Source organism: Taudactylus pleione, unplaced genomic scaffold (assembly GCF_031769625.1).
Source record: "Taudactylus pleione unplaced genomic scaffold, aTauple2 ptg000055l, whole genome shotgun sequence".
Taxonomy (NCBI): Eukaryota; Metazoa; Chordata; class Amphibia; order Anura; family Myobatrachidae; genus Taudactylus; species Taudactylus pleione.
Genome location: NW_028284457.1, coordinates 6,968,975 through 6,995,634, shown reverse-complemented (window position 1 = coordinate 6,995,634; position 26,660 = coordinate 6,968,975).

Below are 26,660 nucleotides of genomic sequence, written 5' to 3'. Positions count from 1 at the left end.
AAGGTACATTTGTCGTGTTAACATTTCCAGAATCATAACAGTGGCAGTCCAATTTGAGTTACCTCCATGCATGAAAAACCAGAGAATATGTCTCCTTATTGAAGATCATTTAGAAAGTTTTAGTTAGAGATGTGCGCCGACCCCATGTTTGGGTTTTGGTTTTGAATCCGGATTCATCTTCGTGTTATGGTTTTGGTTTTGCAAAACCACCACCACGTGTTTTGGTTTTGGATCTGTATTTAAAAAAAACAGCTAAAATGATGTCATTTTGACCTGTTAGCATTCAATCCAAATTCCGATTTCGTTTTTTAAATCAGAGTTCTGAACTGCAGGAAGATTCGAACCAGGACTTGGTTTGACTCAGTACAGCAAAGGGATTCCAAACTCGGACTCGGTTCGACTCAGAACCCATAAATTTGGTTGTTGCCGGTTCTCTGAGTACCTGACCCACACATCTCTAGCTTTTGTTAAAATCACAGCTGTTATTCTGGGTGGCAATGAAGAGTACAAAATTGAAAATATACTTAATTAATAGAATATTTAGCGCATTGGAATGGATCTGGCCCTGAAGAAAAACTTTTTAATAAATAACAGAAATTCATGCAGAAATATTTAACAGAATACAACATAATATATGTCAAATTAAACCTTAACTTACCCCTTCTCTCGGTGGGGTACTGCCAGGAGTAATGTAAGATTTAGAGATAGGAACAACAAAAGTATCAGTACAATGACTACTCAGGCTTAATCATCATGTGCTAATTCTCTGTTGCTGTTGTTTGTCTCTTGCTGTAGTCATTGGAGAGTGTTTGAGGAGCTGTGATAGGTTACAGGTGCTTCATTGATCTCTGGCACTCATAGGTGGCTAGGTATACAGTAGGTTTCAGACACATCTGTTATTACTCTTTTTCTAGCCATGCTCCTGATTGACCCAGCTATTTTTTAACTACTCTGCCTGTAATTCTCTAGACCAGGCATGTCAAACTCAAAATTCCAATTGGGTCAAATAAGTAAGGGCTAAGATTGTGTGAGCTGCAAGAAAAAGAAAAAGTCTAAAAAAGTCTGGACTCCAACCCCCTGTGCCAACCTCCTCCAATTTACCTTCTTCTTTGACAGCGTGACATCATGTCGTGGGGGGCAGAGGTTTATGGAGTCGGAACTGCAAAGGCTCATGAGAGTAGCTGTTGCAGCCTGGCATGTGCACCAGCTCACACCACGGACATTTTACTGCCTCTACATAGAGCTTCTGCGCATGCACAGAAGCTTCCTCCGCAGGCAGAATGCTGCTCGATGGGAGCAGAGCTCCGTTTGTGGCAGCCGGCCCTGCAGCAGTGTGAGTGAGCCGGCCTAGCAGGGGCTGCATTCCACTTGTTTTACAATAGTAAATGTGTGGCCACAAAAATATGCATTTGGAGCTGCATGCAGGCCATGGGCTGCGAGTTTGATGAGTCTGCTCTAGATCTTGAACTGTTTATGATTACTCTACTTTACTAGCAGCCCGGAATCTTTCTATTTTATTGTGTTGCTCCTTACTGTAGCTGTCATTTACTTGTTTCATTTTCTTGTTAGCTGTCTAATTATTAACACTGCTCTGTTCCTGATAGTGTTGTGCTATTATTTTGTATCTCTGTGCACAGTAATATATTCTATTCTGCTGTATGTAACGTATGTGGCGTTGTTGCATTGTTAATTTATTATACATATATCTCTGTTGACTGCACCAACTTGTTATAAACCTGAACTACCCGCATCAAGTTCAGAGGACAACATAATTTAGTCACTAGAGGGATAGTTAGGGATAGGGGTAGGGGAGAAGTACATGCCAGAACACTGCAGCAATGAAGGTCTGACCCAGAAGTAATGGTTACATGACCGCTTGGACCCAGAAGCCGCACTGGAACTGGTACTCAGAAGCCATGGAGAGCAAAATAAGTCACTGCTTGGTCACCAGGGACAATGTGTCGACATTCAAATATGTCGACATTTCATCACTGTCTACATGATAAATATTGACATGGTTAACTTTATGACTGACAACATATCATGCCACACCTGTCCAGAACATCTGTAATTCTAGCATGTGCATGGTCAGAAAAGTACAGTGATATATCCAAGTTGTTAGATGGTCAGTTTAAGCTATAAGATTAAACTGACAACACAGCAGCTACTAGGATTATGGGGAACTGTGTTAAATGAAATCTAGGAATCTATAAGTAATGCAGGTTGAGGCTTCTTTTAACAGTAGGTATACAGATACCCTGGGTGATTTAATTCACTTTGTAATTTTATGGCATAATACTGGTTGTTATAAACTGTTATAATATGAACATCTCTTCTGAAAATTATTAATAAATATTCTTAATAGATTTTGACAAGTTTACAAAATAAATAATATTTAACCAATAATTTCACAAGTCTTTGGTGCCCTTATATAAATGTAAGTGCCATGTTTAGGAAAGTGGTCACATTACAAAGGAGGCAGGCATTTTGGGCACACTGCAGTGGTTACAGTGGGAGAATGTAGAATATGAAATGCAAACTACAAAAAACAAGGAAACAGGTGAGACAGCCATCTTGGGTGCCCTACATATGTTAGAATGGGGTGGATAATCAATACGTAGGGATTCGATTACACAGGGGAAATACAAAGTACAAAATGCAATATACAATAAGTTACACACAAAATCGTCAGTACCACTGATTGTTCATCCTACCTATGAAAGTACTAGACCAAGACACCATCTTGGACGCACAATGAATAGGATATGCATAATATAAATAAATTATGGAGAAATGCTCTTCTTTGACTGTTACAAGGCTATAAGCTGAGAAAATGCCATAAATAATATTACACAAATTGCCATCCCTTCACTTGTCTCAAAATATCTCCCAAATTGACCCCTTAGCTCTCAAACACACTTTTTACCTGCTCCCATTTCCTGTTACTTTACTTTTTTGGACTGCGTCCACTCTAGGTTAATATTTAAAATGATCTGATTGGTTGCTATTGGAAACTTCTTCACTTGTCCTCTTAAGAAAGTTTGATACGTCTCCCCCTAAATATTTTGCCTTTGCAATCTGTCTGTAATATATAGCACTTAGCGGTACCTCATGTTTCAAATTATTATTTCCCTAAAGATTGTAAGTTTGTGAGCAGGGCCCTCTTACCTCTCTGTCTGTCCATTAATACCCAGTTTTATTACTGTGTTAACATTTGTAATGTACAACAGAATATGCTGACACTACAATATATCATTAAATGGTGTTAAATAAATAATTTGTACTGTATATGTAGATTTGCATTTCACAGAATATATAGTCTATTATAATGAATATAACTGGAACAACAACAGTCAAGTCATCCTGCTTCATTGTGTATTTGCAGTAAAATCTTTGCTCCAATTGCAGAATGGGCTGAATATTTCATGTAACAGTTATGCAAATTTCTATCTGCAAGACCTTAATCTAAATTTTGAAAGAAGTTAAGCATTTACTAGATTAAGATGTCAATCCAATTAGGTGCGAATTATGAGTAGCGAGTTTGTTCTTGTAACTCACTGACTTCGCATTGAAGCGCACTTCAGAGAATTCTCCAATCCAACTAAAAACGCCTATTCGCACTACTCGCAGCAGAGGGGTGTGAATTGACTACCAAATGCCAAATGAGATTTGAGAGAAGTGCATGAAAAAGTGTGGAGACCATCCTGGACCCCCCAAAATGGATTATTTCATTAGCAGGGCCATATAGAAGGCTGTTTGTGGGCATTAGGAAGGTACTGTAGGTTTTTAAATGGTGTCAAAAATGTAAGAAGATTAAGATTTAAAAAAACTGATAAAAAACAATAATTTTTCAATTAAAAAATTATTGTAATTAAATTTGGGGTGCCCAAACTAACAAAAAAGTTTATTTTGGGGTAAATTGAGGATTTTTTTTTACCCAAAACAATTACATGTAATTAAGGACTAATTAAGCTAATTGGAAACTTCCAATTGCCTAATTAGTCATTAGGGGGTGTCCAAGGGCTTCAGCACATTTTAACCTTAGAATAAAGATTTTCCTTTCCATCTCTCACTCTCAGGGTGGTACGAATGGAAAGATGCAAATTCAGTCCGACTGGTTCAGTGCAAGTTGCTACTTGGATTGCAAAATTAATTTGCTATGCAAATTCAAAGAGAAAATAGCAACTCGCACCTCGCAAATCACACCTAATTGGATTGACCCCTAAATCAGTTTTAAAATGTAATCAAATATAAATCATCAGGTTTAAATATTTTCAGTACCATTAAATTGGTAAAGATAGGAGGAAGGACAATATTTTCCATCCAGCTTTCCTTCCAAGTAATGATGGTTTGTTATCTTGCCTGACTACACTAAGAAGACATGGAACATAACTCATAGAAGAATGAGACCAGCTAACTTTCAGCTTTTACCTGAATTACTCCAGACCCCTGAGAGTAATAATTTGTGTTTCACAGGTACTGTACCAGGTATATCACAAGGGTTTGCTAACTTTTCAATTTGCATGTCAGTTGACTCAAATGATGTATCGACGAATAAGAAAAGAAACAATGTCCCTTTATGCAATGCAGCTCTCGTATTGTTCCACAAATAGCCTGTTGATGAACGTGAGATGGCAAAGCCATCTTCATTAGGCGGAATTTAATAGCAAATCAAAGTTCTAGTGGAGAATAGACTGATCTAAACTTTAGCCTCCCCTGGGTTCTGCTGAAAGATTAGAGGGAGAAAGAGCAGTGCTTGGGTAAGTTGAATGTATCGTATTATTTTTCACTAATAGTTACTTTTGTTATAACCCCTGAGAATGATTTTAACCCTATGTAACATTGGGAAGCGTGGCAGTGAGTTGTCTTTTATATTCCTTTTTGGGTGTTTTTTTGTTTGTTGCAATTGTCTAGGGACAGCACACTTTTTATGGGACAAATTTAAACAAAGGGTTCATTTGTAACATGTTGACAGGCAGTCTGATAAAGCCTTTCATACTATATGTTTGGATCAAGCTGCTGCCCTTTTAAATTAAGGAAGAGATGCAGATAGTTTTTCTGAAATTATATATATATATTATAAATTTTTTTGCCTGAAGGTCAGTTTGGTATAGTATACAACCATTGCTTCCTGGTTGTGTATTTCTCAGTGTACGCAAACACAATAAGTCTATGCAGTTTTCTGGTGCTGCCTTCCTATTTGTGCACTTAAGCACCCATTTTTATGGATTTGTAAATAGGTTTGTGGTCCAGGATTGCAGCACAAAATTTTACAACTTTACTGGAGAAAGGTTAGGCAGAATAGTTCCCTACTGAAGTGCATAAATCCATGCTGAATCAAAAATTTTTAGTATTTTTTTTGTGGGTCAATATTATTATTTTCCTGGGGTTCGCAAAGTGCATTATAGAGCATCACTGATTTCCTGTAGGGTTTGAAACATTTTTATCCCCTCAGAAGGACTTAATATTTACCCATCTTCCTTTAAAGGCACACTTTTATTGAGATACCCCTACATATTACATATGTGGTTTATTTTATATATATATATATATATATATATATATATATATATATATTAACCAAAGTAAAACAAATATTCAAACACAAAATGTTTCACAAGTTCTAAAGATAGTGCAAATGTCCTATTAATGTCAGTATTAATTTGGATACCCAAGCAGTATTTTGTAAGAAATTTAATTTTAAATGAATTAAGAGGGTGGCTACGAAACAGTGGTAGGTTAAACTTTGATGCAAAGCTTTCACTGTCTCCACATTTTCAAGTGGACCTGCAAAATAGGTGAAGTCCCCATTAAAATGGACTGCTCTAAGTAAAAGGCAGTGAGCATACACTTGGAAATATACTTGGCAGACAAATAGACCCATTTGTGCAAATGAAAAAGATTAGGGTTTTTTTTTTTGCGGCTCACAAATAATCTTTACTGCTGTATTCAAATATTATTTATCATACGAAGAGATGGATGTCTGAACCAGAGCGCTCATACAGTACTTACTGTACATGTTTTGGTCAATTTCTGATAACATTTTCACAGTATTGGATTATGCTAAATAATTATATAAGAAGTAGAGGAGCAATATAACTTTTAATGTGTTCCTGAAAACAACAGCCCTTTACTAATATGTAGCTTTATTAGCTCTGCCTAAAAGGCTACAGGCCTAGCCAGTGGTTCCCAAAGTTTCTTGAATCAATGCACCCTAGAGTATCAGCGTTGTTTTTACATCACCCCACGGCCAAAACTTTCTTATTGAGAAATTCAGAAAAAAATATTAAATTAAGTGAATTGTGCTTACCTATTATCTATAGGTTCAGTTGTGCACTTCTGCTTGTCCACAGATTTTATGATTGGGATAGGCAAACCAGAGTTGGTGGCTGCCAATTACCTTAAATAATTAGATTTAATCCTGGACCACCAACACCCCATGCAAGTGCCCAGTGGCACCCAGTTTGGGAACCACTGAGCTAAGCTAAATTCTGATAACTTATGTCCTATTTTTATGAATGAGCCTAAGCATATCAACATATTTCATTGTTGATGATTAAATGAGATGCATGGATAGGTAAGGCTCCTGTTTTAATAGTCTTAGTGACCTTAATTTGCCTAGCTATTATTTTTTACTCTGTTACCTACTGTCATATTACACATTATTGAAAGTTATTTTAGTCCTAAAGCTTATGATGTCTCTAGGCTTCAATTAAAAATAGGTAAATTTCATTACAATTTACCTATTTTCTAAAACTATATAAAGCATTAACTTTACGTAATATTGGGTATACTATGTAATCTTTTTTCTAAAGCAGTTTTCATCCTATGCAATTCAATATTTTTTTATTATCAGGTTTAACATTGCTACTGGTCTCACAATGAATCACCTAATTACTGTACTTCTACACTGTTGTTTACATTGGAAGTGAAATTAGGTTAACAGGCATTCATTAGTCACAGACAAACACACAGAGCCACACACGCATTATTTACAGACACACGTGCCTACCTATTCTGCCACACATACTTACAGACTGGCATTTCTTTCATGTACAGGTGGTAAAAGCAACTGTGCAAACAAAGAGCGAGATAATACATCCAATATTTGACCTAGGAACACAGTAGGAATATATACATACATAGGCTTCATGTAACTATTTATTCTATTCTATAAATGATTTAAAGCTAAAGCAAAAATGTGTTGTGTCCAAAGATAGCACACTTACAAGAAGGATCCCTTAAACAAGGTGGAGTGGGGGCTGCAAACCATACACACTAGCACCTGTCTGCAAGGATCAAACAAACAAAGAAAGGGAAAGGGAACAAATGTGTTAACTGATCTTCGTGGTCTATAGAAGGTCCCAGTAGTGCCGATAGGCATCCGCTACATGCTTTTTTATTTCCAACTTCCTTTCAAACAATTCATCAAGTTAAAAGAAATCCTATTGTGGCTGAGTATATCAAAGCATGGGCGGCTGTATGATTGTTACCAGCACACTTGCTCTTTTATCACTGGTTTATGATGTTATATGATAGCAACAGAAAACACTTTCGTCATAAACAAGCAGATCTACAATAAATGATATCAGAACCTAATAAGTTGTGTTTTCATTTAGTCTTTGCTTGTTTATTTCTTTGGCATCCTAAGGAAATTGGTTTTATGTCTCCTTCACATGTGTATATTATATATATGCTGGTTGTAAAACAAGCACATTTGTTATGAGTTATGACATGTAAATATTATCATATTAGGGGCATCTTTTACATACATAAAAAATAAAATAAAATTCAGGCACAATTTCTGTCCATATTTAAAAAATCAATTTGTAGCTTTAAAATAAGTACACACCTTAATTTATATACACTTACTTCATTTTTAGCTAAATCCCTGTTTTTCATACATGTGTGAATAGGCTCTTAGAATAAGTGATTCAAATTAGAGATGTGCGGTACGGTTCTCCAGAAATCTGAATCCACACGAATTTCGTGAATCTGGGTAAATCCGAGTTGCGGTTCTAATCACCTAAGAAGATCCAGGTAAATCCGGGTCGCAGTTCAGATCTTTTAGCAGTTCAGAATTCGGATTGCATTGCATAAATTACATGATTTTAGCTGCTTTTAAAACTTTTTATCTATTTTTTATTTTAAAAATCCAGATCCAAAACCAAAACACTTGAGGGTGGTTTGGAAAACCAAATACAGATCCAAAACTTTGAAGGAGATACAGATCCAAAACCAAAACACGGGGGTCGGCGCACATACCTAATTAAAATATATTTTAATAATTAATGTTATCTTTGAAAATGTCAGTAATATAAGAGACAGGCAATTACTGTGCATAAGACAGGCAATTACTGTACATACACTAACATGAAAAAAACAAACACACACAAATTAGGTTCTCAATAGATTTGTAGACGCCTCATCCCTATGAGCATGGGTATGATTCATAAGGTACAGTATATACAGTATACTGAATTATGATGCTATTTATGCTGGGGTGAATCCCTGAGTACGGATTGCAAGATTTTGGTACTGGGAAATGTAAAGTCCTTACTGCAATATTCTGCCTCCACCCTAACTAGTTAGCAAACACACAGCCTACTGCAATCATCCACCTCACCTAATGTAATCAAAGGCAGTGATAAACAGACACCTCACATTTACCAGTGCTACTTACCAGTTGTAGGGGCATATGTATCAAGCTAATTTTTACATAAAACTATGCAGAAACTGCAGTTTCACAGAAATCTCCGGCAAAGTGCTAATTAGCACTTCAGATTGCAGTTCCCATTATTGTCAATGGGGACTACAATCTGACCCCTATGTACTAAACTCCAAAAAGCAAAGCTTTTGTGAATTTAGCCTCGGTAGTTTACACCATACTTCAGATGTGTAAACTACTGTAAGCCTATGAAGGCACCAGATTCAGGAGAGAGATCTTTTGATCTCTCTCTCGCAGCCCCCCGCCGGCTCCGGAAGATGCCTCTGTGCGCATGCGCAGTGTCGGTTTCCCCCGTGGAAGTCTTTCACTTCTGTGAAAAACTTATTCTAATTGCCGGGGATATAACTCGCAGGGACAGCGGTTACCACAACCACTGTTCCTGTGAGTTCCCTTTTTTTACATAGCGGGGACATTTTCATTAACAATTAAAATATTCCTGTGAGATGGTTACATAATAATCGTGCCACTGCAGCGATTATTAGTACATATACTCCTTAATGCTGGAGATCAATTCAATTATGGTAGGTACAAAACAATTTGTGAAATGAAGATCAATTTCCAGGATTGATGCTCACTACAGGTCTTCTAATTGATTGGTCTTCGGCACATTACTGTACTTGCACTAAAATAATATTGGAGGCAAAAAGCATCTAACTAAAACCACAGTGATTCGGGATGTTACTATATACAGATGCAAGAACTCATTGTTCTAAAACTCTGGTCTCAGACCTCACAGCATCTTCTCATATTGGAATGGAATGTTACCAGAGAGAATTCAGGGTGAGACTGAACAATGTGTTTTATCTTCATGCTTCTTTATCCTTTATCAATATAAATATTTCAATGCAGAGAAACTAAAATAGTGGCTATAAAATGTATACTTGATGGCTCATTACATATTGAGAAAATGGTAAAAATTGTGTGAAAAACTAGTGTGCTCTTTAGTTACGGACTTTGAGTGCATTTTGTATGTGCTTTAAATGCGTTGCACATTTACCAATATTGTCTGTTGTACTTGTAGTGTAGACTTACACATGACAAACATGTTGTTTTGTAAAATTTCTAAAAATATTACAATTTTAGAGCACAATTGTGAGAATGGCAACTGATTATAAATGTGGGGCAAAGGGGTATCCAGAAATGTGTTGATTAAATGAGTGATCAAACATGCAATGTGATAGGAATAATTAAAATACCTTAATCACATTATTAGAATATAGTTATTTAGGTGTGTGACAGTGATCTGCAAAGTAAGCAGTGAATACAAAGGTTTCTCTTATTTTAGGTGTATGGTTATGTAACCATTGTATTTTGGATAATGTATATATCATTTAACACAATATATGGAAAGTGTGACAGCAAAGATGTACAGTTCACCAAATAGTGACTATGGGGGAGATGTATCAAACCTTGGAGAGAGATAAAGTGGAGATAAATAAAATATAAAACCAATCAGCTTCTAACTGTCATTTTACAGGATGTTTGAAAAATTATAGTTGGAGGCTGATTGGTTGGTACTTTATCTCTCTTCGAGATTCGATACAGTTCCCGCTATGTGTTGACACTGTCAGGAATGTTGTCACTGGCACATTATCAAGATGAGATATAATTGTTGTTAACATTGCTCTTCCATTTCTGGCAATGTTCCCTGATACCAATGCACTGGTGATGTTGTAAGCTTGTAATTACTTCTTGCACTGGGTTCAGTTAGTGGGTTCATTTAGTTGTGGGTACTGGTAGAGGTAAACAATTGGATTGTCACTCTACACTCGTCACCAGAATGCCTCTGTTTTGTAGGCTATTCGCCATAACGGGGTGCTACATTGTACATTTGTTACCAGCATTAGGCTTTTCTTTTTATGGTACTATTCATCAGAATGTGCTTTACTTTGCATACTTGCCAGCAGAATAGGATACGTTTTATATCTTTCATGTTAAAAGTCAATAGAATGGATATTGTACTATACAGTATGTCAGCCACTTTACTGGGTTTGGGACTGTATACTAACTAGGAATCAGCTTTACTTTGTAAATTTGTCATCTGAGTAGAGTCTGTTTGAGGTTCTTAATATTAAAATAGTCTATATTTCATACCAATCACATGAATGGAGTTTACACTGTATTGTAGCCATGTAATGAGCTCTGCTTTGCATAATTGTAATTATAGGCTTTAGGTGCTGAATGTGTTTATCTACTTAGGCGTGGATACAGAGTTGAACTACCATTTGCATAGTGTATTTGGTATAAATTTGCACTGTTCATGCTCAGATTCATATGCTGCTTTGCAGAGTCATACATAATGTGGGCATATCAACCCCTAAAACCGAGGAGGTGGAACTTGGCTGAGAAGAAGCGATGCAGACCAGCACGTAAGTACAGATATATATATATACATATATATATATATATATATATATAAACAAAAAAATCCTGGGGAGGAAAGATGCACTCTCGTTTTATATATAAGTCAATTTTATTTGCACTGAAACATCATTTTTTGGGGTGTGCAATTTTCCTAACAGCATAGAATAAGATGCGGTCGGTCGACGTTTCGGTTCTTGCTTGAACCTTTATCAAGACCTCAATATTCAAATGCAACTGGTAATAATGGTGTATAATGATACAACATAATGATCTGTGAGATAAACAAAGAAAAGCATGTCACTAGTCTGACAGGCTCCAATGACACCGAAATAAAGCATAAGGGAATGTAATGGGATACATATAAAAAGTAAAATGTGTAATAAAAGATCATCAAGTGACTGAATGAATGGATACGTGTGTATTAGTGACTATCAAGCCACCAAGTGAAGACACCGCAATGGAGTGGAAGTGAATGCAGCTAAATGGAAACATGCTAAAAAATAAATGGGAAAGAGGAGTACCTTCGTAGGTACTTAGGGCAGTGAGACAATATTGCATCATCCAGGAAATAGCAATAAGGTCCATGCTGCAAGACCTGCAGGTGTATACACATGTAAATATCATATCACTGTGCACGCTATTCAGAGACCCTCCTCTTGCTCCCAAGTTGCCTACCTTAGCTAAATGGTGGAAAGTGAAGCCTCTGATCCAGTCAGACCATGGATGGTGGGGAGGTGCTACCGCATGGTGAGAGGAAGCCGGCAGCGCTCATGCTATAAGAAGTCCGTAACTGGAAGTCATCATGCTTCCGGACGTGAACCTGAGAACCGAACCCACCCGAACTTTGGGTATCCGTGTCAGATCCGAGACGGCTCGGGTTTTTCCCGCCTGACTCAGATCTGAAAATGAGGCAAAACGTTATCATCCCGCTATCAGATTCTCGTGGGTTTTGCATTCAATAAAGGTGATCACCACAATTTTTCATTCTGGCTGCGGAGAGTGAAGAGGGAGGGAGCTGGGAGCTGTGTTGTGCTGCTGTGCATAGGGCTGGCTACAGTGTTGCTTAATGTCCATAGGGGCTGTTTGTTGTCCAAATAGGGGCTGGCTGGCTGTTGTTGTGACTGAGGTTGTCCTGTCAATCCATAGGGGCAGGCTATCTGTTGTCCATATATAGGGGCTGGCTGGCTGTTGTCCTGTCCATAGGGGCTGGCTGGCTGTAGTCCATAGGGGCTGGCTGGCTGTTGTCCATAGAGGCTGGCTGTTCTGCTGTTAACACAACAGAACAGCCAGCCCCTATGGACAACAGGGGGTGCTCTGTCCATAAGGGGAGCTCTTCACCCGCCCCCAGTGTAAAAAAAACCAACATTTTTTTGTATGCGTGTTAGCAAGACCTGTCATCAACGCAGGTTCACAGGGGTGCTGTCTGTCAAGAGGCTGCTGCTGCCTCTTTCAGGGGTGCTCTTCACCCCCAGTGTGAAAAAGAAAAACATTTTTTTTGTGTGCGTGTTAGCCACACCGATCATCAACGTATGTGTGCAGGGGTGCTGTGCTGTCTGTGAAGGGGCTGCTGCTGCCCCTTTCAGTGGTGCTCTTCTCCCAACCCCAGTGTGAAAAAAAACAACACTTTTTTCTTTGCGTGTTAGCCACACCTGTCATCAACATAGGTGTGCAGGAGTGCTGTGCTGCTGTCTGTCAAGGGTCTGCTGCTTCTTTCAGGGGTGCTCTTCACCCACCCGCAGTGTGTAAAAAAAAAAAAAAAAAAAAAATGTTTCTGCGTGTTAGCTACACAGGTCATCAATGTAGGTGCACAGGGGTGCTGTGCTGCTGTGCTGCTGTGCTGTCTTTCAAGGGGCTGCTGCTGCCTCTTTCAGGAATGCTCTTCATCCACCCCCAGTGTGATAAAAAAAATAGAGGATATGGTTTAAAAAATGGAATAAAGCAGCTAAAACTGTGTTCTTTGATTATAGTGTCCATACTCCTTACCCATGGCCCCTCTACTTGACTTTCAGTGAGTCAAAGGGGCAACTCCATGCAACCGTATTCCAGAGTGCAGCTGCTTCTCCTGTAGCCCAGGTCAGAAGATGTGTAGGGGGTGTGGTGATGATATGGACTAAAATAGAGCTCACATCCACTAAAGTGGACTATGAATCCTCAATCTAACAGGGAGCGCAGCTGTAATTTATACACAACAAAGGATGGGATGATGATGTATGCTTGGTTGATGGTATAATCTGGGGTGATGTATAGATCATCTTCACACAATATTAATTTGTCCCCACTGGAATCCACCATTACAGGTGCCTCTGTAATTTTTGCATGTAATTGACGGTAAAGGTCTTTCTCGTGGAATTTGTATTTCATTTTGATGGACATCATCTTTTCAACATTTTGGGGAAGTAGTCTCAGGCCAATCACTGACAAGGTTCCCAGCAGGCTGAAAACTCTGGAAGGTGGGCAGTTCAAGTAAAGAAAATGCAGTTTTTTTCTGTAAGGGCCTCCAAGCGGTATATTTATTTACTAAAGTTTCTAAATATGAAAGTGTTCATGTTGCCCATAGCAACCAATCAGATCCTGTCTATCATTTTGTAGAAAGCAATAGATAAATGATAACTACAAACTTATTGGTTGCTATGGGCAACATGAATACTTTTTATTTTTAGGAACTTTCGTAAAACTAAAATTACCCCCAAATTGCCTGTTTTTCCTGCCAGTAGTTATGTACATGTATCTCTTTCTCTTCATAACTGTGGCCAGAAGAAAAAATAATGTCTTCATCCCTTCTGGGATGAAAATCCACTCCCAGCAAGCAGGCATGGTGCTCAAGAATTCCCAAGAAAGACACAATGTAAGACTTAAACCTGATATCTGAAATGTTGCATTTAATGCTCTGTTCCACTTGTTCACATATCTGATCTGGTTAAGTGGACAGTGTGAACAACGACAGTTTGAAGGCCACTAACTAACTATGTTTTTTTAATGTCCCTGTACAGGTTGGGAAATGCCTTTATGGAAGGTTTGCAAAAGATTATTTTAGTCAATTGTTTTTGGAAAGCACTCTTCCTGGTCCCCCTGATTTAAGGCCTTACATTGTGTCTTTCTAAAGAAAGACACAATGTAAGGCCTTAAATCAGGGGTAGCCAACCTCGGTCCTCAAGAGCTACTAATGGTTCATGTTTTCCAGACCACCTAACAGGTGCACAGGTGTATTCATTACTCAGTACCACATTTGAAAAGATCCACAGGTAGAGTTAATTATTTATTACAGTTGTGATTCTGTGAGGAGACCTGGAAAACATTCACTGTTGGTAGCTCTTGAGGACCAGGGTTGGCTATCCCTGCCTTAAATCATAGATCTTGCGCTTGTCCACATATCTGTGCTGGCTAAGTGGCACTTTGACGTCACTGACTAACTATGTTTTTTTATGTCCCTGTACAGGTTGGGAAACACTTTTTCATGTGGAAAGCACTACTAGAAGTCTTCATGGTCCCCTTCTTGGATGAGAAAAGCAGCAGGCATGGTGCTCAAGGATTCTTCTGGAGGCAAGGACTGATGTGAATGTATCAAATATATTTTTGTAAATGCCTCCTCCTCCTTTTTTTATCAAAATATGAAATTAAATTTAATACGAAGCAACCCTTCCTGTCCCTGCCCTGCCTTCAACTACATACATACTTAGGCCTCTGTTGAAAAATAAAAACATTTGTTTCCTGATGTGCCATGTTGGCAGTTGAACTGTCACGTGTTTGTGCTGCCCACTGCTGCCACTTAGCTTAGTCAGCCAGCTAGCTTGGTGCAAATGTTGGGCCTAACCTGGATGAAAACAATATAGTGAGCTGTGAGGTGGTCAAAATTGACTGGAAACGAGTGGAAATAAATGTTATTGAGGTTAATAATACTGTAGCAACAAAAACAGGACCAGTTTATGTGATTTTAGCTGTTTTTATGATTTATTAAGAAAAAATCCAGATCCAAAACCAAAACCGAAAAACAAAACACGGAGGTGAGATTTTGGCAAAACCAATCCAGATCCAAAACCAGGGGAGATCCAGATCCAAAACCAAAACATGGGGGTGGGTGCATATCTCTAGCGCCGATCCCTGTGTTTTGGTTTTGGATCTGTATTTCCTTTGTGTTTTGGATCTGGATTTGGTTTTGTTTTGGATTTGAATCAGTTTTTTATTAAAAAATTGATAAAAACTACTAAAATCACATAAATTGGGCTTGTTTTGTTCCTACAGTATTATTAAACTCAATAACATTAATTTCCACCTCTTACAATATTGTTCACCAACATAGGCCAAACCAACTCACAAGTACGTTCAATAGAAAACAATACAACACAGAAATTTACAAAAAATTGTACATGGAATATTTTTCCCCAAAATGAAGCGAAAATTCCGTTTTCGGTGAAACTTTTTCGCCGATGATGTAATTTTTGCCGACCTCATTTATACCCATATTCAATTTCAGCGTCTTTTCGCCGGTGCAAAAACGCAATGCAATGTAATAGGCAAAAAAGTTTCACCTATGAATACCCGACGGAATTGGGATGTTGTGGTGCAGAGGTGCGGAAACCACCCTGCACCCTTTGTACACCCCCCTTGATGCAAATTGTGTAAAATAAATGCAAAAAAATACACAAATGACACCCCAAAAAAGCACTTTGAAAAAATGGGCTAAAAAAATCAAAGTGGGGGTACAAATTAAAAAACTAGCTAAATAGTCTTTGGGAGGTCTGCAAGTATGGGGGAGGTATTTTTTGGATTGCAGGTTACTTTTTCGCACCCAAAACCAGCGATGACGGCGAAAAGTCCAGCAACTGACTTTTTGCTTCTAATTGACAATGGCCCTTAGTCGTAGTCAACAAGCAGCAAACAAGAAAACCCTAAACCATGTGTAAATAGCAACAGCAGACATGAATGCTCCCTACACAAGTGCACATGCCCCCAGCACATGCCTTTTCTCAGTCTGTATTCTTTTTTCAATCTGTATTTTCCTCCTGGGGGTGCTGGGCCACCAATGACTGGCCCGTGTAAAGCCCAGATCAATCAGCGTTTTTGTTGAGCAGTTCCCCAAAATCTCTCCAACCATTAAAAACAGTGCTCCGTACCTGTGAAACAGCGTCAGAAACAGTGCAGGTCGGATACAGTGCGGTTCGGATACAGTGCAGGTCAGATACAGTGCATGTCACATACAGTGCTGGTCAGATACATTGCGGGTCGAATACAGTGTGAGTCGGTTACAGTGCACTACAGTGCGGGTTGGATACAGAGCAGGACAGTGTGGATTGGATACAGTGCAGGTCAGATACAGTGTGAGATACAGTGCAGGTCTGATAAAGTGCGGGATACAGTGCGGGTTGGATACAGTGCAGGCCGGATACAGTGTGTTATACAGTGTGGGTTGAAAACAGTGCAGGTCGGATACAGTGCAGGGTACAGGGTGAGTCGGTTACAGTGCGGGTCAGATACAGTGCAGGGTACAGTGTGATTCGGTTACAGTGTGGGTTGGATACAGCGCAGTTTATAGTGCATGTCGGAAACAGTGTGGACTGAATACAGTGCTTGTCAGATACAGTGCGGGATACATAGTGGGTTGGATGCAGTGCAGGTCAGATATAGTGTTGGATATAGTGTGGGTTGGATACAGTGTGAATCAGTTACAGTGCAGGTCAGATACAGTGTGGGATACAGTGCGGGTCTGATATAATGCGGGATACAGTGTGGGTCAGATACAGTGCAGTTTATAGTGCAGGTCTGTTACAGTGCAGGTCTGATATACAGTAGTCGTAATAATACAGAAGGACATAAACATCTGCACACATCAAACAATACAAAAGGAACCCCCTATTTATATATATAAATATATATATATATATATATATATATATATTTATATATATAAATAGGGGGTTCCTTTTGTATATATATATATATATATATTGGGAGGTGCTGCCGAAATGACACAAGGTATGGTAAATTACAAAGAAGAAAGAAAGGTACGGCGCACGGGATTATCAATTTTTATTGGATATATATTAAAAATGTCCCATTGGGGGTCATAACCAGCGAAATAGAGGTTAAAAAATAGTAATAAGTCAATAGTGTGATGAAAGATAATCAGAAATGTGAAATAATATAATAGAATATCTACACTGTGTGACCTATGCCTTATTCAGATAAACCTGTTTATGAACATCTCAGTTACATTATCATTCTCATTACTTGTCATTGGATTGGCAACATGTAATTATACATGGTAGTTTCTTATTGCACAAGATCCCTGCTTGTAGAATGCTAAGTTAATAACCACAAAGTTTAAACAGTGAGTTCCTTAGTATTAGTTATCACTGATATATTTATTTGTTGTGGCTTATTATTTGTCACATTTATGTCCACACATAACATAGTTATAATATTGCATTCAAATAGGATCTCAGTCTTATTATTGTAAGACTTTAATATTCAAAGGTATTGTTATTCCTATGGTGTCATTACTCTTGTATGTAGGGATTTACAGGGTTAAGCCCAAAATCTCAGAAAATTCCCCTAGAGTAGCTATGGAAATGTTTGAGACTTTTTCCTAATATTATTAAGTTCACCAATGTGGTTGGGTTCTAAAACATCCAAGTATCATATCGGCTCAACTGCACACAGATCCTGTTTGTGAGTAAGCGGAGCTATTTGCAATGTGACCAATGCAGCTCTGCTCTCAGTCAGAGTGCTGCCTGGATACAATGTTGCACAGTAACGAGATTCAGTAACATTAGAGTTCCATTAGTATTACATATCCTCCTGCATAGCAGGGTTAGTACAATCTGATCACATTCAACATATCAATTGATATTATTTCATTATGAAGATTGGACATGTGAGAGGTACACAGCGAGCGCGCCGACGAGCATTTCGCTGTTTTGTTAGCTTTATCAAGGCCTTGATAAAGCTAACAAAACAGCGAAATGCGCGTCGGCACGCCCGCTGTGTACCTCTCACATGTCCAATCATCAAAATGAAATAATATCAATTGATATGTTGAATGTGATCAGATTGTACTTGAACTTGTGGTCAATCCTCAAGAGGCGGGTGGACAAACAAAAACCCACAAAATCAGTCAGTATGTGGCCCAGAAGTTGATTGACAGCATGCCAGGGTGAATTGCAGAGATCTTGAAAAAGAAGGGTCAACACTGCAAATATTGACTCTTTGCATAAACTTAATGTAATTGTCAATAAAATCCTTTGACACTTATGAAATACTTGTAATTTTACTAAAAAATAGGTCTAAAACACTGAAGCAGCAAATTTTGTGAAAATAATACTTGTGTCATTCTCAAAACGTTTGGCCATGGCTGTATATATATATATATATATATATATATATATATATAATTACTGAATATAGGTGCTCACTGATCATGATGACTAGTAGTATATACTAGTGCATATACAAATATGGTGCAAACAATTAGGATATATAGTGCATAACATTACAAATAACAAGCATTTGTGCATAGACATATATAGGGGCTAATTCACAGCAAAGTGGCTGTAGTAGCAGGCAGCCACAGAAGCCTGATTTACTTACCTTATGCTAATACAAGAAACTGAAGGACTAATGCAACTTTGTGCATCTGCAAGCTGGAATCCAGGCCACCCATTGAATTTATACCAGCCACCACAACTATCATCATTAATATCAGTCCCATGCTAGGTGCAAGAAATATGTTAGAAACAGGCTTCCCTTCCCAGTATGCACAACACAGAGTAGTGCAGAGCTTTTGATACAGACACTCCCTCAAGACAGGGTGTTTCATGGAAAAACAGAACTGTCCGAGGCTTGGAGATGAAGTACCACTCAATCAGCTTCCAACTGTAATTTTACAGGCTGTTTGAAAAATTACAGTTAAGAGCTGATTGGTTGGTACTTTATCTCTCTCCAAGGCCTAGTACATGACATGGATCAAATGGAACATTGCCCATAGCAACCATACAGCTCAGGGCTGGATTAACAGTTTATTCCCTGGTGCCTTCCAAAAGCAAAGGGTAAATATTTATACAGATAGAGGTGGAACTCCAGGAACCAGCACAATGTACAAATAATGCTTGTCACCACATATTTTTTCTACATTGTGCCAGTCCCTGGAGTACCGCCTCTCTCTGCTTTTACATATATAATACATGTGTGAGTGCATATATATGTATATTAGTTGGGTATGAAATCCCGGCTGTTGGAATGCCACTGGTCAGAATACCGACAGCGGCATCCCGACATCCAGAATCCCAACACCCATAGGCATGCAGGTAAGTATTTTCCTAGTCCTTACCCTAACCCCTACCCTAACCCTCCCTCCCCGGTGCCTAACCCTAACCTCCCCCCATAGTGCCTAAGCCTAACCTTCCCCTCAAAGTACCCTAAACCTAAGAATCCCTCCCCGATGCCTGAACCTTACCTCACCCTAGTGCCTATACCTAACCTCCATCCCCGGTGACTAACCCTTCTCCTATTGCCAAACCCTTACCCAGCTACCTAACCCTAACCTCCCCCTAACACCCAGATACTTACCTTCGGGATGCTGGTGTCAGGATCCCGACCTGTTGGGATTTCGGCGGATGATAGGCTGATGAAAATTTTAACTTGGTTCCGCAAGTGCTACATAAGGCTCTCCAAAATTTAGCTATGAATTGGACTCCATGGTCGGAAATGATCTCTTTAGGAAGTTCATGCAACCTGAATATTTCCTTAACAAAAACTCTTGCCAACTGAGGAGCAGAAGGGAGACCCATCATGGAATAAAGTGTGCCATCTTAGAAAAACGATCCACCACTACCCATATGGTATTGTATCCCCTTGGGAGCATGGTAGTTCAGAGATGAAATCCATGGATATATGGGTCCAAGGAGTATTAGGAATGGATAGGGGTAGCAGCGAGCCGTTAGCTCCTGGAGAATCCCAGTACCTGGGGAGCCTGCAGCTTCCATTGGGCCTGAACAAACTGTCACGCTGGGAGGCGGGTTTCTGAAAGCTGAGGCCTGAGGCTGCAGGAGGAAACAGAGGCGAGGGGCCTGAATGTATGACCTCCGCATCCACGGGTCTTGGTCGTTGGCGAGACCTAGTCAAAGGTGCGGAATCTAACCCACGAGATGGTGTTCGCCAGTGACCCCACCAATCGTTATATGGGCTTGAGCTGCACCTTGTAAGCAGGTCACAGTCCTTTGACTAGGTGACCAAAGCCTGCTGGAAAAAGGAGAGATGAACACTCGTGGCCCAAAGGGTCGGTGCCAGTAAGAGGCATGTGAGGACAGAGGTGGAACCCCTAGTTCGGGATACTGTACTTGAGGTACAAGGAAGTGTGCACTACGGACACACTCTACTGAGTTGCCGGTCAGAAGGAGTGCACCACGGTGCAATACTGTAGCACGTAGGTAGGGACCACAGAGTCCAGTAACGAGGTGGGTAGTGGTGCTGGAGCCAGCCAGAGATGATGACACTGGAGAGGTGGGTACGTATAACTACACTCAGGCTGTGATGGTAAAGCACTGGTGAAATGGATAGTATACTGCACACAGGCGGGGGTGGAAACGCACTGGTGGAATGGAGGTATATTGCACACAGGCGAGGTGGTTACACACTGATGAGATGAACGATATAACTGCACACAGGCTGAGGTGGTAAAGCACTGGTGAGATGGACGATATAGCTGCACACAGGCTGAGGTGGTAAAGCACTGGTGAGGTAGATGATATAGCTGCGCACAGGCTGAGGTGGTGAAGCACTGGTGAGATGGACGATATAGCTGCACACAGGGATAGATCACTGGAAGCAAGGGAACCTGGAACGAGAGACCACTAGTAACACTAGCAGCGACAATGGTTGTTCAGGCAACTACCTGATACACAGGAGCCGGATGTATACCCCTGGAAACCCACTGATTGGTCCACAGCTTCAGCTGACCGGCCAGACTGTCAGGGAAGGAAGGCTAGACAGAGAAGGAAGTGTCATGGCGACGCCCATGACAGAGACTCCGATCCCCGCTCACTAGGCCGCCCGACACACCAGCATCAGGGAGAATGCTCAGCACCTCCCACGTCGCCGCACCAGCCGCCCAACTGCTCGGGAAGTCAGAGGAAGCCGGCGGAACGGTAAGGGACGGCCGATCCCCGGCTGAACTCTGACACTTACGCCTGCCATACAGTGGGAGATTATAACTACGGATACATAATTCCCAACGATCATTTTTATCCAATTTTTTCCATAAACACAACTTTTTATTATCAATTAGCCAAATTACCATTAAGAGCTGATTTATCTCAATCTACAAGTGACTTTCATTTCTTTATTACATGATTTCATCTGCTCATTTATTATTCATTAATAATTTGCACTTACTCATTGTTTTATTAATGTTTTACCATTGTATCTGTTTATGTGTCAATAATTTTAATTCAATTATTGCTATGTTTTATAGGTACTATTTAGAGTACACTGCCATTTATTAAATATGCTTTTTATTTGATACATTGCGCTCCCATCACTTTGTTCTTTTTTGGTTGTACAATTTCAGAGGTTAGCCACCTCTTTGTTTGGTCGAGCTGCTATTTATCTACATCCTTCATCACAAAGTTACAGCGCCTTGATTTCTGTGTTTTTTTACTTTCACATTACATTGTTGATATGATGGGAGTGCAATTAAGGTGAAGGAAGGTGTTAGCCACAGCCCATGAAACAGGCTACACCCCCTGCGCAGACAACAACCCTACAGCACTGGTCATGGAGAATCACATCACTAGTTACACCCCCTGTGGCGGCACACAATAGGCCCTTTGTAAATTTAAAAAAAGAAAGGGGTGATCCTCCCTCTGGAGCTTATTGATATAAAACAAGTGAGAGATTGATCCAACAAAAAATAAATGTATTTTGGTTCCTTTTTGCAAGAAAAAGTCATATGAGTTCTCTTCCTCCACAAATGCACTTTCTCCTTATTTAATCTTCCTCCAATGTGCTCTCTGTTAAAATTTCTCATTAATCCAGCCAGATATAATATAAAATCAAGAGAGGAGAAGAAGAAAAAAATATAGTGTAAAGCTGCATACACACACAACGATTGAGTTAATGAACGATTTTAGTAAACGATTTTCTACCTTGAAAAAATTAACTAAAATCGTTTACTAAAGTTGTTCATTTACTATGTTCATTTAAATGTAATGAACGATTTTTATGAACTACAAACGATTTTTGCATATTAACTTAATGAAAATCGTTGAGTTGACAAGTCTGACTGAACTACAAACTACAAACGTGAACGCGCATGAACAATAATCGTTCATCGTTTGACTCAGAAAGTGAACGATTTTTACAAACGATTATCGTTAAACAATATCGTTTAACGATAATCGTTCAAAAAATCGTGTGTGTATGCACCTATATACTTAAGCTGCATAGACACACAATGATTTAGTAAATGAACGATTTTAGTAAACGATTTTCGTTAATTTTTTCAAGGGAAAAATGAATGAAAATCCTTTACTAAAATTGTTCATTCACTAAATGTAATGAACGATTTTTTTGAACTACAAACGATTTTTGCATATTCCCTTACTGAAAATCGTTGAGTTGGTCAGTCTGACTGAACTACAAACTACAATCGTGAACGTGCATGAACGATAATTGTGCATCGTTTTAACTCAGAAGCTGCATACACACACAACGATTTTGTTACCAACGATTTTATGAACGATTTTTATGAACGATTTTCTGTCAGATTATCTGTCAGATTTTTTAAAGTGTAATGAACGATTTTTATGAACTACAAACGATTTTTGCATATTCCCTTAATGAAAATCGTTCAGTTGACAAGTCTGACTGAACTACAAACTACAAACTACAAACTACAAACGTGAACGCGCATGAACGATAATCGTTCATCATTTGACTCAGAAAGTGAACGATTTTTACAAACGATTATCGTTAAACGATATCGTTTAACGATAATCGTTCAAAAAATCGTTGTGTGTGTATGCAGCTAGAAAGTGAACGATTTTTTCAACGATTGAATAATAAACTATATTGTTAACGATAATCGTTCAAAAAATCGTTGTGTATGTATGCACCTTATTTAATGAAGCATTTACATGGATGATAAAACATGAAAAACGACATACTGTATGAAAAAAAGTGTTGAAATGGTGTAGATTTTTACTTTCTTTTATGTAGATATTTATTGGATATATAGAAAAAAGGTGTCTGCGCTGATGTCAGTATACAGCACAGTAATGGATGGATAATAACAATTGTGTTTATTAACATACAAAAGAACTGCAGTTCAATATAAAATAAATATACAATTAAACATATTAAAAAGGGCACAAATGCGGTAATGTGCAATTCTGATCTCAGACAGTAATTCCAACTCACAGCTGATAGAATGTAAATGATATTGCTGGTGTTGATTCCTAAGCGCTCTTGAATATTGATAAAATGTATCTGTCAGTCCTGATAATCGTGTGGGGGAGACCAGCTTCCCAGAAATACCCGACTAGGCAAACAAACGTGCTTGCTCACCATTAGTAGCTGATATTGACCCAATGGATATTCCAATAAACGAGATAAATAAGCATAGATGCTGGCATATAGATGTAATCACAATCGGTGCCCCAGGCTCACAGCAATAGTATCATATAATGAAACACTGGGTATTAAGCCAAGCTAATCCTATATAAAGTAACTGTATAATCACCAGTTCTAGTACTCGTATGGAGGAGTGTGCCCACTCGAGGTTCGCCCCACTGGGAATATCCAAACAAGCTGGAGATGGATGTGGGTGGTCGCGCCGCTCCGGCGGCTCCCGACTGGTGTCTGAACGGGTCGTGCAGACGTCCAGAAACAAGCAGCTCAGCACTGCAAACGAACTCCAGGTGTACAGCTTGGAATGATCCTGGGCTCCACGTGTGTGGCAGGCACTGCATGTATGGCAGACAATCACATCCACTCGTGGACAAGGCTGCTGGCGGCTGGTTGGAAAGATGCAAGCCGCACTGAGTGATCGGTCTGAGATGCAAGCCCCACTCGGTGAATATATTGCAGTTCAGATGTTTCCTTGATCCTTGACGCGTTTCTCCCCTATAGCAGGGGTTTTTTCAAAAGGCAAGTAAGAAAACCTCCCTGAGGGAGAGGTCTTTTAAACCTGTGTCTAATTAATCAATTAATCCAAATTCAATACATCAGTGTAATCATTAAATCTTACACCTAAAATCTCTGCAGTTATAAGTAACGTACAGATACAGAAGGAGATGAAAAAATCTCATTCACCAGACCAATTCCATTGGTTAAACATATTTATATTTATATTGTGCATAAATAACCTCATTATACAAATGCATAAATGCAGGTATAATAACCTGCACATACAAAAAAAGAGAGACTCCCAGTTAACTACAAAAAACCTCCCAACTAGTCACAATCTCCAAATACAGAGAAATTGAAACTAAAAACATATTACCCCCATAATACACTTACAACTAATTATCTATATTTCCATTGCTCAACGCATATAAATATATGAAAACCTATACCCAACTGGAATAGTACAATATATGATCAAATTACCCCATTTTGTCTACTAAACTCCATAATACAATTCATGCAAAGCATTGTTCAGAAATCCATATCTATAGTCTCATTGAGACCTTCTGGTGACACAGTACGTAGTGTGTGTATCCAGAAGGCCTCCCGCATGCATAATCTGCGATATCTGTCACCCCCTCTGGGTGTAGGTGCAATATATTCAATACCCAAAATAGTCAATGACACCGGATTTTTCTCATGAAATCTACTAAAGTGTCTTGAAACGCTATGCTGTTCAAAGCCATTAATAATATTTCTCCTATGCTCACAGAATCTAGTCTTCAATGATCTTGTGGTGCGGCCAATATACTGTAATTTACAGGGTAGAAACGTATTGGAGAGAGTGCTGGTATGGTGTTTTTGGGCAGTGCCAGTCGGTAGTGATACGTGTTAGATCTGTGAGAATAAAAGTATTTTCAGCCGATGTACCCCCTCTCCATTTGTGTATCTACTGTGTCTGCGCTATTGATTGCCATCATACTATTCTTTTATTTCAAGCCACATGTCATTTGCATGTTTTTTATATATATTAGTGTAAATGTAATAAAATACTTTTTTTTTTATCATAAGCGCTATTTTTCTGAGACTGGCTTTTTTACACTATATACTGTATTACCATACATTATTTTGAACTTTAATGTTTGGGAGTTGGAAACCCTACTCCCTAAAGAAACCCAGAGGATTGCAGCTCTATGCACAGTGAGTATGGTACACTCCATTTCTGTGTGATGATTTACCAAGTTGTGGTGTTGGATCCTATAATCCCTATGTAAAGAAACCTTTATATGTGGAGTCTTCATTGTTTTCCTGTGAGTTGGGTACGCATTGTTCTATCGTCACAGATACAAGCTAAACTTCATCACTTTTAGGTGGTGTTCACTATTGGTGAACATAGGCGTACTATACCATGATATGTTTTTATGTTCTTCTTTTCACATCAACATCATGAGATGACTATGACCATCTGTCACGTCAGATGACTGAACACTTCAGATTGGACTGACTATCATATACTTAATTTTGGACAGTTAAGTATTGTTTTAAACCTTTTTTGTTTTTCCTGAATTCATTGATATCTGTATGGACTTTACTGAGCGCCGATTCGTATATTGTTGCATCAGCAGTCATAATGCTCAAATAAGCATCAAGGCGACAGAACTAAGGGGTAGGTGCAGTTGTAGACAGTGGGGAGGAGAAGATGGCATAAGTGAGAAAAGTAAAATCACATGAGGGAAGAGGGCCCTGCCCATGAGGGAATGGGTATGATATACAGCCGGCCGCATGGCCGGCGGTTCGATTCCCGTAAGCGGCAGCCCGACAGCAGCAGAGTGCGAAGCAGCGGAAGCCCGACAGCTCTGGAAATCCCGATTGTGGCTAGGTAAGTATCTGCTAACCTAACCCCCCTAACCCTAACCCTCCTTAGGGGTGCCTAACCCTAACTTCCCCCCAAGTGCCTAACCCTAATCCCCCCTCTAAGTGCCTAACCCTAACCACCCCCTTCCCCGCTGCCTACACCTAAGTCCCCCGGGTGGGTGCCTAACCCTAAGTCCCCCCTGGGGGTGCCTAACCCTAACCCTCCCTCCCCCTAGCCTAACCCTAACCCTCCCGGGGGGGGTGCTTAATCCTAAATCCCCCCCGGGAGCCCTAAACCTAACCCTCCCCCCGCGGCTGTCTGCTCGCGGCGCCCGGCATCACTACGATCATGATGCCGGGCACCGGTCTCCTGGCATCGGGGAAATGCGGGCGTCTACATCTAGACACCCGGCATTTCACCCATGCCGGGATAAGACAGTCGGGAAGCCGGCTGTCGGTATTTAGGCAGTCGGTTTCCCGATTGCTTCCCCCCATGAGAGCTTACAGTCTGTGGACACATTTTGTTGCCCTGTAAATAAAAGTTATTATTATTAATAATAATAATAATAATAATAATAATAATAATAATAATAAT